The 17,729-nt window shown below is 47.8% G+C and overlaps 1 pseudogene; it reads left to right on the forward strand.

Annotated features, from left to right (window-relative positions):
• Positions 1–1,720: 1,720 nt before the first annotated feature.
• LOC131765186 (Golgi reassembly-stacking protein 2 pseudogene) overlaps positions 1,721–17,729 on the forward strand; it is a 47,768-nt pseudogene continuing 31,759 nt past the window's right edge.

Below are 17,729 nucleotides of genomic sequence, written 5' to 3' on the forward strand. Positions count from 1 at the left end.
TGTACTGTAGTTTCTTTCTGCCTCCTTACCTGGATCCAGGAAATGGCTGTTGCCTGGGGGAGCTGGGCCTGGAGCCCTTGCTTCTCCTGGAAAGAGGGGTTGCAGAGAAGTGGGTTTCCTGGCTGACGGATGACCCCCCTAGGTGGGTATGTTAATTAGGTGCTGCATTTACATACAAAAAGCCCTCCTACAGTTATGCAAAGCCTCTACCACTCCATCCATCCATCCTGTGCCCACCATTTAAAATCCCCACAGGGCTGGTTTTGAGCAGAGAATTCAGGAGGCTGACACAGCCTCCTGCCCAGCCAGACATTTGCCTGTCTGACATTTGCTGGCAAATTGCAACCTTCCGTGATTTTAAAATTCAGGTGTGGAAATCAAGAAAGTAAATCTATCTTTAAATATCCTACTCCTTAAAAATGTGTTCTCTTTTTTAACTTTTTTTGGCGGCTACCCCTTTGGCACAGGGTATCATACAGCTGAGGGCGGCAAAGCTGGGATATTTCTCAGTCCACAGCACAGTGAGGACCGGAGAAGAATGTCAATGCCCTCAAGGTAAGCATGCTGTCTGCCTCCGGGTCTCAGGCTGGGTGTGACCAGGGCACCTTTGTCTCTGTCAGTAGCTAAAATGAGGGTCCAAGGTGAGCGGGATTTTTGCCTTGATTTGGAAGTTGGATCTGGTTATTCAAAACAATTCTGAATTCCTGGGTGTTGAGTTGGCTTTGGGACTCTGGGTCTCAATAACGCCTGCTTCTTGCTCCATGAGGGATATGGCCCCGGTGGGGAGAAGGGCAGACGTCAGCCTCTCAGGCGGCCAGCTCGCCAGCTAATCTTCACGGCTGGCTTGGCGGCACCGGTTCCTCAGAGGTCTGGCTGAGAGCAGATCTGAAAGGACCTGGGCTAGGGCATGGGGCTGGGAGTGCCAGCCCCACTGAAGTGCAGATACACATGGGTGGACCAGGATTCAGCCTTGAACCGCCCCCACCCCCCAAACGCCAGACTGGCTTGTCATGCTTTGACCAGTATGTGTGACTCTCAGCAGTCATCTGCTAGTAGAAACTCACATTTCAATCAGCCTCCTCCCTCACCTCTCCCAAGCTTCTCTCAGCGTGCTGTCTTACAAGAACTTATAAGTGGTTCTGCTCCCGCATCATGTCAGCACGTGGCGGCCTGGGCCGGGGACAAGAGACACTGCTCTTCTTTGCACTATTCCAGGCAAAGATGTGGGTCAGTTTTTTTCTCAGTGCCCTGCAATGCAGCGTGATCAGGCTGACATATTTAATAGACTGTACTGGAGGCCTGTACAAGCAGAGGGCACTGAGATACAGAGTGTCTTGGTATCCACCTTCCAGACGCGGTGGTTCCTAGGGCCACCAGCCCCTCCTCGGGGAGAAGAGTTCTATCGTCATCATCTCTCCTTCAAAGAGAGGGCCGTATACACCCTCCCTACAGCCTGGCCTTCCAGTGGGAGAGAGGGTGGGGACTGGAATTCACCTTTGGGACAGACTTTACTTTGTCCCCAGGCCCAGAGAAAAGAGGAAATGCCTTTTCACCGCAGCCCAAGGCTGAGTTCCTTTCATTTCCTGTGCGGGGATCTGCATTTCCTAGGACATTTGACAGCAGGGCTGTCCGTCTAGTCCCACCTGTCAGGGTAGCCCTGCCTTCCTGCCCTGCAGGATGGGCCTCGCCAAGCAGCAGCGCACTTGGGTGAGGATCCGACATGGAGGATGTCGAAGTCCAGCCCCTCTGGCTCCCCTCAGCACGAGGTGAAGCTCCTGTCTGGCTAGAACATCTACATTCAGCTTCCTGGTGGCTGCACAAGTCCCCTCGGGGATGATGTGTGGACTTTGCTGGACTCAAGGTGGTTTTCTCAGAAAAAGGCAAATCTGCCTTGGGGGGTGGGTTAAGTGCTGACTCCTCGTTATGAACAGAAACTGCCTGGAGCCTTGGAGCACAGCTTTCCCAGAGCAGGTCCCAGCTAGAGCATCACTGGGTTTCTGCGCTCCGTCTGGACCCTGTTGCCCACACCCGCTATTTCAAAGCTCTCAATTCCCCTCGAACCTCCTACTCGACCACCTGCCCCCCTTCTTGGCAGCTGCCCTAATTTGGGGAGAAAATAGATCCAGCAGTCCCCTACCCCCTGGCTTCCATCAACATTCCACAGGTAGGCGTGGTGGCTCCCAGCTTCTCCTTTTCTCCTGTGCCCCTGGAGAAGGCTGGCTGTGCGCCGAACCAGCTCGCCTGTGTTCAGATGGGTGGCCGTGGAAAGCAGCCTCTAAAAACTCTGGTTCTGTCTCGCTCACTCTTCTGGAAGCCGGCTGCCATGTCGGGAGCTGGCCAGTGAAAAGACCCATGAAGCAAGGAACTGAGGGGGGGCCTTGGGACAACAGCCAACAAGGGACTGCCGTCCTCAGTCCAACAGCCTGTGAGGAGCTGAATCCTGCCGAGAACCAGGGAGTGAGCCTGGAAGTGAAGCCTCCCTCAGTTCAGCCTTCAGGTGAGACCGTAGTCCTGGCTGACACCTTGACTGCAACCTCGTGAGAGACCCTAAGCCAGAGGACCCAGCTAAACCTGGCTAGATCCCCAACTCGCTGGAACTGTGAAATAATAAATGTTTATTACTTTGCTAAATTTGGGGGGTAATTTATATCATACCAGCTATAGATAAGGACTACAGTGGCTCTCAGACTCGTCAATTTCTTAGCTCTGAAAAATTTGAAAAAATTTGGGGATCCACGTAAGGTTGCCACCTTCTTAGTTTACAAAGTAAGTCTTGAAAAATGACAACCAATTTTTACTCCCATTGTTTTTATAAAAGAAGGATCATTTTACAATGGATGATAAAGCGTTTGACTAGTTGGTCTAAATTTTAATTACTCGAAGGTGGTTTTATTCTGCAAGGTCACCCCAATCAAAATTGTTAATTCATTAAAAGCTACATTGTCCCTTAAAAAAAAAACAACAAGGATCATTTTTAATTTTTACTACAGTGTTATTTACATACAGTAAATTCCATCCATTTAAAATTTGAGGAATTTTGATAATTCTAAACAATTGTAAACTCACTTCCATAATCCAGATATGGAATGACTTCCTCATCCTAAAAAGTTTCCTATGCTCCTTTGCAGTCAATCCCCTCACAATATGGGCCCCATGCAACCTTTGATCTGCTTAAGAGGAAGGACATTTGAATATAACAAAACTTAGGAAGGATGTAATCTCAAAATAAAAGGCAACCATTAAAATGAGTGCATTTTAAACGTACAAACCAAACTTTCTTTTTACATGGTCTCATGAACTTGTAGACTGATGGTTTTTCAGCACCACTGTTCTGGCTCCCATTGGTATTAGATAAGCTAGGCTGCTGTAAGAAAGAGTCCTGAATACAGTGGTTTAAATAAGATGGAAGAGCTTTCACTGCTTGCATCCTGTTCCAGAGGTAGGTGGGCAGTTAGGGCAGGTAGAGGGCTCCACTCTCCAAGGTCATCTGGGAACCCACACCAGTGAGCCGACCTGCCAACCTCTGTAAGTGACATCCTTCTCCAGGTCCAAAACAGCTGCTGCAATTTCCTAGCCATCAGGAAAGGAGAGAGTATGTCCACAGCAAGCATCTTTAAGGAAATAACCCAGAAATTTAACACCTAACTTTTGCTGATATAGCACTGGCTCAAATTAGTCAGATGACCAAACCTATGGGAGGATGGGAGGCAGGGAAATGTAGACGGTGCTGGGTGACCCAGTGCCCAGTTAACAGCTGGAGGATTCTACTACTGGCCAAAAGGAGACAGTTAGCATTATACCCTCTCTTCCAAATTGTCAGTCTCTGCCTCTCTTCTGGTTCCAACCGACAGCCTTTCCAGTGCTTCTCATCTTTAAAAATACCTCCTTGGGCTGCACATGCTGTGCTCTCCTTGTTAGCACCCCATCTCCTCCCCCTTCCTCACACTCTCTTTCTCCTCCTGATTCCTATCACTCCTCAACCCAGGCAATATGACTCTCCCCAACAGGTCTCTAAGACTCGTTTTTGTTGAATCCATGCTTTCCAGTTCTTTTCTTACTGGATGTTTCTTCAGCTTCTAACGTGTTGACCTTCTGTCTCGAATGCTCTCTTTCCTTCATTCATTTGATACCATAACCTCATGTTTTCTACATTCATTCAATCACTCTTAGTTAGTCCTTGCTCTGAATGATTCCCGTGCTGCCTTCTGTTACCTCTCAGCATTTCCCAGGGCACTACTCTCTTTTATCCTTTTCTCTATACACTCACCTGAGCAGATCTGCTCCTATGATAAGTCAGCTAAGATGGTGCTTGGCTGCATGTAACAGAAACCCAACAAATGGTGGCCGATATAAGCAAGAGGCTTATCTTTCTCATGTAACAGGGAGTTTGGGGGCAGGCTGTCAGTCCAGGGCTGTCCGTGCTCCTTTTGTAGATCTGCTTTGCCGGCCTTAGTGTGTGGCTCTTTTCCCTATGGTGCAAGATGGCTGCCACATCTTCCGGCAGCACATCTACATTCCAGGCAGGAGGAAGAAGGAGGGAATAGGGCAAAAGGCAAAAGGAGGATGCTAAGTCTGTCACATTTCATGAAAGCTATCTCGGGAGTCCCCATAGCACTCCAATTTCAGAACCGGATCCCACGGCCTCTTGTAGATAGGAGAGTGTCATGGGAAGTGAGTGATCTAGCTGTACACAATGAAGATGTGAACAAAGCTGGGAGTATTAAGAATGAAGGAGAAGATGGTTACTGGATGGGAAAGGAGCAGCGGGTGCCACCCATGACTTTAGCGCATATCTGCTGACAATTCAGAAAACGATATCTTCTATACAAATGGCCAATAAGTACATGGAACAATGCTAAACATCGCTAATGATCAGGGAAATGCAAATCTAAACCACAACGAGATACTACCTCACACACATTAGAATGGTTACCATGAAAAACAAACAATGGAAAGCAAGTGTTGGTGAGGATGTGAAGAAATTGGAAACCTTGTGCCTTGCTGGTAGGAATGCAAAATGGTGCCTCTCTTGTGGAAAACAGTATGGCAGTTCCTAAAAAAATTAAATATAGTATTACCATATGATCCAGCAATTCCATCTAGGTATACACCCAAGGGAATTGAAAACAGGCACTCAGATAGATATTTGTACACCCATGTCCATAGCACCATTATTCACAATAGCCAAAAAGGTGGAAGTAACCCAAATGTCCATTGACAGATGACAGATGAATGGATAAAGTAGTGTGATATATATGTGCAATGGCATGGTAGTATATCTTAAAAAGGAATGAAGGGGTTTCCCTGGTGGCGCAGTGGTTGAGAGTCTGCCTGCCGATGCAGGGGACACGGGTTCGTGCCCCAGTCCGGGAAGATCCCACATGCCGCGGAGCGGCTGGGCCCGTGAGCCATGGCCACTGAGCCTGTGCTTCTGGAGCCTGTGCTCTTCAACGGGAGAGGCCACAACAGTGAGAAGCCTGCGTACTGCAAAAAAAAAAGGAATGAAGTTCTGATCATGCTACAACATGAATAAACCTTGAAGACATTATTCTAAGTGAAATAAGCCAGACACGAAAGGACAAATATTGTTATGATTCCATTTACATGAGGATCTCAGAATAGGCAAATTCATACAGACAGAAAGGAGAATTGAGGTTACCAGGGGCTGGGGGTGGGGGGAAGGGGGGGAGTTATTGCTTAATAGGTACAGAAGTTCAGTTTTGCAAGATGAAAAGAATCCTGGAGATGGATGATGGGGGTGGTTAGACAATAATGTGGTGAATGTTTACTTAATGCTACTGACCATCCACTTAAAAATGGTAAATTTTATGTTATGTATATCTTACCACAATAAAAAAAATCCTTATCTTCAGTTTTGAGCTCCTTTGAAAAGACCCGTTTATTTAGGTGCTAGACATTTTCATTTGGATACCTCACCTCCAACATTTTATGCTCAGAACTGAACTCATGAAGTCCCACATGGGGCTCTCAGACCTTTGAAATCACATATGCTAGCTCAGCCACTGGCCCGCAGAGCTTCACACTGCGCCAGGACTGGAGGGTCTGGAGAGGTTTCAGCCTCAGCCACAGGCCCATGGGAACCAACCTCCTTGGTAACGCTTGGTTCCTGGGGGCGAACCCAGGTTACCTCCCCTCGAACAAACAAGCAACTCCTTCCTCTCTTCTTGCTGGTGAGTTCCCCCCTGGAGTTCTTGGTGTCTTTTCCTGATAGGATCTTCAGAGAAGACGATCCAGTCCATGCTGCCAGGTTTGGGACAAATGTCTAGGCTCTCCTTTGACACACAGTGCTGCCTTTTTCCAGAATGCCACCTATCATGGGCTGTCAGAGAGGTGAACGCCTTGTCAAGCCTCCCAGAGTTCTGGCACACCCTTTCCATGGGACTGGGGCTGACCTGGGACATGATGGATCAGCCAGCTTCTGTCCTGGTCGGCTCTTATGCCCAGACCTGCTGTTAAATACGTTGACTGTGACCCCAGCCTAAAGCTGTGGGGACTGCTTTGCAAACGGGAGGCCCACTGACTCCTGTGAGAAGAAAGATTTTCTCCAAGGGGACTTGCGGTGTCTGTTGACATATGAGAGAGTCCTGCATAATGTTAAGGACTTCTGCTTTGCCCAGCATTTCTACACACACACACATTAAAGTAATTCTCAAGTTGAATGATCTGAAAACCATTTGGGAGAAATGATAATTAAGAGTGACAATGGGGGCATATTTATATTTGGGGGACATTTCTGGCTGTATCAGGCATGGGTGTCAGCTCATGTACAGATATGATCTTGTTTTTACTCCTGGAAGCCTGACTGGAGAGTGTATTTGTTATCTATTGCTGGGTAACAAATAACCCCAAACTTAAGGACTCAAAATAATATTTATTATCTCCCAGTTTCTGTGGCTTAGGAATGGCTTGGCTGGGTCCTCCGGCTCCTAAGTGGCCATCAGGGTTTCAGCCAGGGCCACAGTCGTTCTAGGCTCCCCGTCCCCCGCCAACATGGCAGGATCCTCTCCCAAGTCAGTGTTGTTAGAAGGATTCAGCTGGTTGATGGCTGTTGCCCAGAGGCCACTCTCGGTTCCTGGCCATATGGGCCTCTCTGGGGGGTGCAGCTCACAACATGGTAGCTGATTCATCAGAGTGAGCGAGCTAGACAAGCCAGAGAGACAGAAAGAGTGAGCTAGGCGGAAGTCACAGTCTCAGATCTAATTTGGAAGTGACAGCCCGTCCCTTTTGACTCTATTCTCCTAATTAGGAGTCTGTCACTAGGTCCAGCCCACATTCAAGGGGAGCGGGCTACAGGAGAAGTGGGGGGCAGGGGGTCATTGGGAGACATTTTGGAAGCTGCCCACTACAGAGTTCTCTTTCCTCCAAGCGTATGTTATCTTGCAGGGAACTTCGATCATCAGTTGAATCAATCAAAGGCTAGGAGGTGGATAAATAAGCTGACAAATCTCTGAGCAGCTCTCCACGCCTTTGCAGCTATCTTTTCCACTCGGGTTGATTTCAGTGTTTTTAAGCACAGACGATGAGATTGCAGAAAGGGTGGTGGAAGGACCAGGCTTCCTCCCTGGTCTTTGAGGGAAGCTGGTTCTCAAGGCTGCTTCTCCTCTCCTTGTCTGGCTAGCTCTCTGTGGTTTGGCTTTGCTCTGTGGTTTGTTTACATGGCTGGGCAAGGAGGATGACTTAACCCATCCAGACTGGAATCAGGGCTGATTTCAAAGTGAACCATCAGTCAAAATAAGGCATAACCAACATAACGAGCAGAAATCCATGTCTTTGCTACAGAGGCACCAGGACGACGAATCATATTCTGTGCGTTTGCATGTGCTGTTCCCCATCTGAAATGCCCTCCCTACCTCGCCTATTGATCCTGCCAGGTGCCCCTTCATGAACCTTCCCCAAGATTTCTGTCCACACAGCTCTTTCTCTTTCTTCACTTAAGTTTTAGAGCAGCTAATGTCTGTGCCACCCAGTTGAGCTTCTGGTTACATCCTGCCTCATGGGGTTCTTTATTTCCTGCATGTGGGCTTTAATGCCCTGGCTCCAATGAGATGTAACCTTCTTCTCCAGGGCAAGAACTGTTGTCCAGTTCTTTCACGCCCACCGTGGTACCCAGCCCAGGGTAGAGCTCGTTGATACTTGAGGTCAGAAGCCTGGTCAGATCTTATATTTGGAGCCTCCCAAGCTCCTTGAACAGTGCCTGTCCATGCATGGCAAGACTTCCCTCAATAAATGTAAATTTTATGTTGGTGTCTATGGCATTTGCACGGATGGAGCCTGGAAGGGGATGGAGAGGACTGCAGTGGTGGTGTGGGTGGAACCTGCTGTCACCCCATCACCGCTCTGCTGATTTCACCCGTATGTTGTCCATCGCATTCAGGGCATCTCGTCAGACCTGCTCCCCTTGGGCGGTGGGGTATGCTGCCTGCGTGGTGATGCCCAGTCTTGAGAAACCTCTCCAGCTAGGGAAAGGGTGTCTGGATCTTTACTTCTGGGCAAGAAACCCTCTCCTCCCCAGCATTCCCGTCTTTTGGAAAGAGCAGTTGTTTTTCTGCTTTGAAGGAAACCCAAGGAAACTGTGCGTGGGAACAGCAGGGAGGAGCTTGGTCATTGTTCAACAGTCGCCCTTCGATGGCGCAGCTCAGGCACTGACCAGGATCCTGGGCGGGGGGTGGAGCCGACGGAGGGTTTGGCCTCCAGCAAGGCTCATGCTGTGGATTCTCTCCTCAGCTCTGCAGCTCTAACTCAAAGGACAAGACTGAACATGTCCTGGTGCCTCAAAACAGGAGGTGGTGTGGTCTTTCTGGTGGAGCCTCGTGTCTCCTGTGAGCACTGGGGATCCTGTGACTGCAGATGAGTCTGGGGGCTGGGCTCCAGGAATACTGGGGGACAGTATCCGTCACCTTCTTCTTCAACCAGCACTTATAACCAGCGTCTACTGGGCACCCGCTGTGCTCCACGCTTTGGGGTGGTGGAGAGTGAAAATGCAAGGCCAGATATGGCAGGTCCTTGCCCTGGAGGAGCCCTTGTAGCCTAAGGGGAAGAAAAGGGGACATCAGAGGTTTGCATCTGCCTGGGTGCTGAGAACCTTGAGGAGGTGCTGTCTCTGGCGGGAGGCATTGGGGAAAGTGAGAGGAGACCATGCTTAAGCTGAGTTTTGACAAACAGGAACCAGTTACTTGGGGAAGACGATTTTCGGTAGAGGAGGTGTAAAGTGTGAGACGGGCCAGCGGGACAGAACTTCACAGTGTGTTGAGGGATGCGTGGTGAGTTTGGCCTGCCTATAGTATGAGGGTTTCGAGGAGGAGTGAAGCAATCAGCCTTGGATTTTTATAATGATCACTGTGCCTGGTGAGGAGGGAGGGCTGGAGGGGCCGGGATAGCAGTGGGTAGGCAGGTGGAGGCTCTGTAGTGGTCCCTGTCCCCGTGAGGGAATCTGGAGAGCAGGTGACCACAGAGGAGACATCGGGGAAGGTGTCCAGAGTTCCTGCTGGTGGTTATGTGTGTACACGTGTGTATGCGAGTATGTGCGAGTACACATGTGCATGTGTGTATGTGCGTGAGAGCATGTGCCTGCATAGGTGCATGCATGTGGATGTGGGTGTGTACATGCATGTAGAGATGCATGTTTGTGCAGGTGTGTGGGGACTGGCGGAGGTATGATAGAGAGAGCTGGGGAACCCACATTTGATGAACTTGGTATTATAGTCTTCATTTTCCATTTGAGTAAACTAAGACTCCCATACGTTCAATGATGTCATTTCTTCATTCAATGAATACTGAACCCTCCATCTGGAGGGCATATTTCACATATTTTGCCACTTTTAATCCTTAAAGAAACATTATAAAGGAGTTACTGTTATCTCCCCATTTTACAGATGAAGAAACAGGCTCAGAGAGAGGAAAATCCTGATGAGATTGACCTGCGTGTCATGGATTCTACATGGAGCCCATGGGAAACATCAGCTGGGACTTTTCCAGACTGGTGGGATTCTCATTTTGAATACCCAAATTCTCTCCTCATTGCTTTTTTTTTCACATAAAGGATGATATGAGTGCTTTTCAGAGACCTCCAAGGATACAGGCAAGAAAGACTGAGGGGACCAGTAAAGATTTCTTAAAACAATAAGAAATATATATGCATACAATCCTCCTTAAGGCAAACTTCCTCTAAGAAAAAGTCCAAAGCAGCAAATGGGAGTTAGGGAGAGGTCTGCAGGGTTGCTGTTTGCTGCAGAGTTTCCTTCCTTCTGTTTTAATATCAAGCCTCTAAGTCTGAAACATGTTAATACGGTGTTCACTGGAAAGAAGAATGGTTGTGATATATGCTGTAAACCAGCACTTCCAAATTTTACGGTGTATGTGGGCCACCTGGGGATCTTGTTAAAACACAGATTCTGATTCAGTGGGTCTGGGTGGGGCCTGACATTCGGTGTTTGTCATGTGCTCCCAGGGATGTCCATATGGCCACACGGCAGGATTTGGACCACCCTTTGAGGAGCAAGACTGAAAAGGAAACAGAGTCAGGGGTACCTGTGGTTAATGAAGAGGGGAGCATGGCCAGGAGCCTGAGGGAGAAGAGGATGAGTTTTGCTTTGAAAGTGTTGTGTTTGAGGAACAGATTCTTCCTGGGGGAATTGTGTGGTGATGACTAGTGGGGGTCAGAGTTCAATGAAAGTCAGCAAGAGGTCAGTGAGAGGTCAGAGTTGAAGACTCAGATCACCACCATCTTGGGGGTTGTCGTGGACACCTTGGGGGAAACAAAGTTGCTAAAGGAGGGAGAGACAGAGTTTGGGAAGAGAAGAAGTATCGGGCATAGGGTCTAGGACGAGACATTTAAGAAGAGAAGAAGGGAGACCAGTGATGACACTGACAAGAGTGGCCAAAATGTTAGAACAACCAGCAGGGTTGGGTGACAGAAACCGGGTGAGAAGACAGGAGGCGGCGGGGGGGTGGGGCAGAGCTGGGCCCTTCCTTCCCCCCAGGCCCCCACACCCATTCGTCTCCTGGGAGGAGACGGTCACCCTGCAGCAGCAGCTCTGTTGCCTTCTGGACTCCGGTTGGGTTCAACCAATGGGGAGCACTGGCGGGGGGTGAGGGGAGGAGGCAGGTGAGCGGTGTGTGTTCCCCTCGCCCTTAGCCTCCACCGCAGGCCCGTGGTCCCACGGCTCCCACTGGTTCCGGTAGCTCTTTGGTTACTGGCCCCAGCATTCTGCACCGTTCCTTGTGAATTTACAGAGGTGTAGGGTGGTTTGGCAAAAGCCCCTAACCTGTGTGTGCCATTTGCATTCCTTTTGGACCACGACCAATAGAGAGGGGTTGGGCAACAGTGCTAGATGTTCTGTGAGGAAGACTGGGACCACGACGTAACATTTCACAGTTGAGAGCTCTCCTTGTTTCCCCAGAGCCACTTCCCAAAGATGCTGGGGAGGGTGGTGAGTTGAGGATGGAATGAAACTGGATGAAGTATAGACCACAGCAAGTTCCCTACCTACGATCCTTCAAGTTGCGAACTTTCAAAGATGCCAACGTGCCTTCGCATGTCCAGTCACGTAAGTTAGTTCACAAGTCTGGCGTGCATTGTCACGTGCGTGTATCCTCTACAAGTGGTGGTGCTTTTGTGTACTTTACTGTACAGTATAGAGTACAGTAGTACAGTGTCTTTATTTCAAGCCCAGGCTGTTTGGAAGCAAGCGTAAAAGCAGCGGTGATGTAGCTGGTACTGCTAAGAAGCGCCAAGCGATAATGATGGAAACAAAAGTGGGGGAAGAAGAAGTAACTGAAGACCCAAAGAGATTTACAACGCAGGAAATGGAGGGGGGGTTTTTCTTTATGTGAGGAGGCGCTGTTAGTTTTGAGGCACAGGATCCGAATGTAGAACGGTACGTGAAGGTTGCAGCAGCCGTTCAGAATGGAATTCAGTGCTACCGTGTCATCTATGACAAGAAGAAAAGAGCTACTACCCAGACATCACTGGATCGTTTATTCAAGGCAGTAGATAGAATTGAATCCAGCAAGGAACCGGGACCTGTGCCATGAACGTCAGGCGTGAGTGAAACTGCATCTTGCCCTCCGTCTCCTATTGCTGACGATCCTTCCGCTCTACCATCTCCCCCCTCCTCTCCCTCCATCAGTCGGTAACTCTTCTTGCCTGGTCACTAGATGCCAGCCCCTGGATGCCAGCTGTTGTACTGACTGTACTACTGTACTTTTCAGGGTACTGTGCTGTAAGATTAAAAATGTTGTCTTTATTTTTTGTGTTTGTTTGTTTTTTATGTACTATTTGTGTGAAAAGTATTATAAACCTATTACGGTGTTGGTTGGGTACCTAGGCTGACTTCATTGGACTTAACGAAAGGGCTCTCGGAACCGAGCTTGTTTGTATGTAGGGGACTCCTTCGAGAAGTTTGGCTTTGAAGAGAGTGAGGGAAGCAGAGTAGTAGCTGGAGGAAAGGCTGGGGTTGAGGAAGGTGATTTTAGGGGTGGAGAACCTGGAGCACATTTATAGGCAGGTGCTGTCAGACAAGGAGAGATTGAAGATGCAAAAGAGCGAATGAACGATGGATGGAGGGGTCGCAGTGGTCCGAGGCCTCAGGATCAGCAGGACATGGAAAACTCAGCTTCATAAAGGAGGAGACATGTTTCCTTTGTAACGGATAAGGAAGAAGGGATGGGTGGGTGATGAAACGGGGAGTTTGTGGAGGAGTGAGGGGGCATTGACACACCTCCCCTTGGAGGCGTTGATCTTTTTCCTGACAGAGGAGGTTGATCTCTACCTGAAAATGAAGGGGCAGGGGGTGGGGAGAGAAGTTTAGGAAAAGCTGCTGTAAGGAGGGAAACCAGAAACATCTGGAGAACAATGAAAGGAGGGGTAGCAGCCAGGAGGCCTTTTCTACATTCTGTGGTCCCTAATCTCTCTCACCACGTGGGCCACGCTTTGTGCACTGGTCCATTCTCTCTCCCCTCACAATGGCTTCTGCTGCAGCATTCAACACTAAATGCACTGTGGGGCTTCCCTGATGGCGCAGTGGTTGAGAGTCCGCCTGCCGATGCAGGGGACACGGGTTCGTGCCCCGGTCCGGGAGGATCCCACATGCCGCGGAGCGGCTGGGCCCGTGAGCCATGGCTGCTGAGCCTGCGCGTCGGAGCCTGTGCTCCGCAACGGAAGAGGCCACAACAGTGAGAGGCCCGCCTAGCACAAAAAAAAAAAAAAAAAAAAAAAAAAAAAGCACTGTAATTGTGGGGTCTCTTGCCTTTGTGGGGTAATTACTTGTCTTTCAGGATTTCTCCCCCCTCCCTCCTCTGATCCAGCATGGTGTCTGGGTGCAGCATGAAACACGTGAGTCCTCATCAGGTTTGCTTGCTGGCTCTGGCTCATCTCAGGATGAGGGTGCACCACCCGCTTCTCAGCTCTGTGGGCATCCGTCCACATCTTGCATTTGGCTCAGCTCACCATGGCACAAATCCTGCCTCGTCTGGAATTACAGATCCAGTGCCTACCTCTCTCTTACCCCCTTTAGAAAGGGAGAATCTGATTGGCTCAGCCCAACGAATGGGTTGATTTCTCCTGGGTCAGGTCTCCACTGGTGTTTCCAGGTAGCTCTGGCCAGGACAAGGGGGCCACGTGGTACAAATATGGGCCTATAGACTCACCCTTCACAAAAATTGTGGTTGGTGTTCAAGCAACTTTATATAAGAAGCTCTTAATGAGATTAACACCCTCGAAAGAGTTTTGTGTATTGGGCTTTGGATTGATGTGAATGAAATTGTTTCAGGAAAATTCCTTTGGTTACTTTTCTGGGACGATGAAAACTCCCTAAGGGATAACAGGGAATTAATTAATTGCTCCCCAAAGATACCTCCCCATGAGGTGGAGAAAAAGAGTTGAGATTTCTCATCATTATGATTATTTTTATGACCCCAGCAGGCAGATCTGACTGGTGGAGACATCTATTCAGAGGCTGAGGTGGTAACAATAGAACCTGGGCGTGTTCATTACCAGTGCCTGCCCAGAGCTACTGTGCCTTAGGCAGAGAAAGCCTCAAAGCCCAGAGAAGAGGCTCCAGCCTCTTCCTAAGGCACAGTGGTGAGGTTTGGAAAGAGCCTGGGATTTGGAGTTGGAGCATATTGTTGGAAGCCTTACTCTGCTCCATATCATTTCAGGCAAATCTGTATCTCACTGAGATTACAATTTTCAAGACACAACATCCCTGGATGGATAAGACATTGGGTTAAATTCACACTAAGGTGTGGCTGACGCATTACTCAAACTTTTCCTTGGAGCCAGTTCTGACTCTAAGAAGGGCACTAAGCTTTGAAGAACAGGAGTAGAGGAAATACCACAGAAAGATGTCAGTAAGTCTAAAGGCCAGACATTCTATTAGGGAGATTTCTACCTGCTTAGCATTGAGTTGATTATTCTCAAGCCTGGCTGCATAGGCATGGTGCTCAGTGGGCTTTAAACATGTATGTCTACGTAGAAGAAGAAAGCCATCACTTGGAATGTTTGTAAAGGGTTTGTCTCTGTCATGGGCTTGAAAATCTGGGCTCTGTTTTCCATGAGATACTTGCCGACCTTTCCCCTCGACTGCCCACACCAATCCTGTTTGAAATAGACAATTCTGAACACTGTCAGTGCTCAGCTGTGACCCTTCAGCCTGCTGACCCATGAAGGTATGTGTTCCCTCCATAAATGGCCAGGTTCCCTGATTTATTGTTATTTTTCTTTAAAAAAATAATTTATTAACTTTATTTTTGGCTGCATTGGGTCTTTTAAAATATAAATTTATTTTATTTTATTTATTTTTGGCTGCGTTGGGTGTTCGTTGCTGCGCGCAGGGCTTTCTATAGTTGCGGCGAGCGGGGGTACTCTTTGTTGCAGTGCATGGGCTGGTCATTGCGGTGGCTTCTCTTGTTGTGGAGCACGGGCTCTAGGCACGTGGGAGCGCGGGCTCTAGAGCGCGGGCTCAGTAGTTGTGGCGCACGGGTTTAGTCGCTCCGCGGCATGTGGGATCTCCCCGGACCAGGGCTCCAACCCATGTCCCCTGCATTGGCAGGCGGATTCTTAACCACTGTGCCACGAGGGAAGTCCCGTTATTTTTCTTTAAAAAAATAAAAACAAAACCCCAGGAAGCCTCCTTCCCCAAGCAACAACAATAACAACAAAGAGACCCCACTGGGTCTGTTTCTCAAGGAGAGGATCCTTCATCAAGTCTCACTGCCACATGTATTTCTTTTGTACAAGATTCCTGACTTCATGTCTCCCCAAGGACTCTGTCAGGATGATCTCACCTTCTGAAATTGGCAGGAAATAAGCATTCTGATTTCATGCTAGCTCAAGAACAGAAAGGTGGTTGTTAAGCAGAAATTGTCCAGTCAGTAATCAGACAAGCCCAGTCACTTCTTCTCAAAAAGATTCTGGCCAGATGCTGGAGTTACTTTCTGCAGGTAAGATTGACCTTGAACACACAGACTCCTATAAGAGCCAGAAGTCCTGTTTTTTTAAAGTCCTGGTTGCTTTCGAGGGCCTCTGTAAAGGAAAAGGAGACCTGGGAGGAGTGGACTAATGTGGAACCTTTCCTATTATAAGCACATAGAAATGGGGGATAAAATGAAAACCAAATTAGTCCAGTTGCTGGAACTGAAGAGGTAATGGAGAAACACAGCCGGAAGTGGTCAGTGGCACTCTAGCTAGCAAGGGGTGTGAGTGTATCTGTCTGTGCTCTTATTAGACTGGGGTAGGGCCCATGCAGAGATGAGAGTGAAGGCCTTGGGCCAGTGCCAGCCAGAGGCCTAAACAAGGAAGAAAAATGTGGGGGGCTTGCAGGGCTGAACTCGCCAAGAAAGGAGGACTAGGGAAAAAAATCCAGTTGTTGATTAAGGAAGATGCCAAGAGAGTTTGCTTCTGCCTGGATTCTGGGTGAAAAAATTTAAAGCCTTATGTGAAAAAGTGAAATCCCAAGCTTCCGCTTTGAGAGGTTCTGGAGACGATGTACGCTGTCTATGAATTGGGGACATCCTAGATTTTAAAAATGCATGTGAAGAGTGGTCCTGGTTATGTTACTGTTAGGACACATGCAGACACAGATGAAAAGTCACTCTGGTCACAGGAGTTTTCCATTGAAAACTCAAGCTGAGTTAAAGATGATCTTTCAGCAAAAATTTACAAAATACCTTATGGAAAGATCCACCATGAAAAAGAATTTGCAGATGCAGCAAGCAGGAATGTCAGCAGTCCCCACCTTGAGATCATAGAAAAGCAGTCTGAAAGAGACCATAAATATAGGGGTGTTTACATGATTAAAGAGATAAAAAGAAAAAAATAGAAGCCACAATGGAAGAATAACCATTATGAAAAAGAGTGGGAGTAATACTGATAATACATTTGTGTTCATGTTCAGATTTTAAAATAAGTAGACTTAAACTGAGGAATATGGGTTGCCACCAACAAACCAACCAACCACCCAACCAACAAAATAACAAAAGCCAACAACATCTCCTCCATTTCCCCCCCCCCAAAACCCAAAGTACAAAAAAAACCTCCGAAAGCCATATCTTGGAAAGAGAAAATGGGAGGCCCTCATTTTGTCCTTGCGTATTTCAACCCACTGAAGCTTAGCATGGTTTATATACTCTTGTAAACTGTACCAGTCAGCACTAGGTTTATCATCAGGATAAGAATGCAGACTCTAAACTTGGTTGCCTACGACACCGAAATAATCTTTCTATTACAGTATGATAATGGAAAGAAATGGAAATACTGGGCCAGTAAAGTTCCTGTGAGCAACCCCATATGACCACACAGTGGAAGAGAATGAATAGGGAATCTGAGTGGAGTCATGAGATGGGCAAAGGAAGTTTAAAAAAAATCGTATAGGGCTTCCCTGGTGGCGCAGTGGTTGAGAGTCCACCTGCCGATGCAGGGGACACGGGTTCGTGCCCCGGTCCGGGAAGATCCCACATGCCGCGGAGCGGCTGGGCCCGTGAGCCATGGCCGCTGAGCCTGTGCATCCGGAGCCTGTGCCCCGCAACGGGAGAGGCCACAAAAGTGAAAGGCCCGTGTACCGCAAAAGAAAAACAAACAAACAAACAAAAACCCCAAGAAACAAAAAAAAAATCGTATAATTGTACAATTCAAGCATATGTGGTAGAGAACTTGGGCACTGGACATGCCTGGTGGTCAGCCACCATCAATCTAATGAATCAGTGTTAGCTTTGCTTCTTCCTGCACATGCTCTATCCCAGTGTTGCTACAGAGACAGTCAAGTCCACTCTCTTGTTAGTACCTGGATTTGGGTTGTGAGTGACATGGCTGTAGAAAAAAAGAAAAAGATTGGACAGGAAAAAAGAAAACTGCCATGATTTGAGACTGTATGATGGCCAACATGGACCGTCTATGAGAATCTATAGGCAAAATATTCGAAACAATGAGAGTTTAGAAAGGTTACTGGAAATGATCAAGGTACAAAATCATTAGTAAAAAAATTTAGAAAATTTAATGAAAAACACTATTTACAATAACAACAGTAACAAAAAACTATGAACTCTTAGAAACATGTAATAAAAGAGTACAAGAGCATCATAGAAAAAAAATCAAAACAATTTATTGAAAATATAAAATAAGACCTAAGTAATTGGAGACAAAATACCATGGATAGAAAGACTTGATATCATAAAAGATGTCAATTTTTGTCAAAATTAAAGTATGTTTGATT

Source organism: Kogia breviceps, chromosome 11 (assembly GCF_026419965.1).
Source record: "Kogia breviceps isolate mKogBre1 chromosome 11, mKogBre1 haplotype 1, whole genome shotgun sequence".
NCBI lineage: Eukaryota > Metazoa > Chordata > Mammalia > Artiodactyla > Physeteridae > Kogia > Kogia breviceps.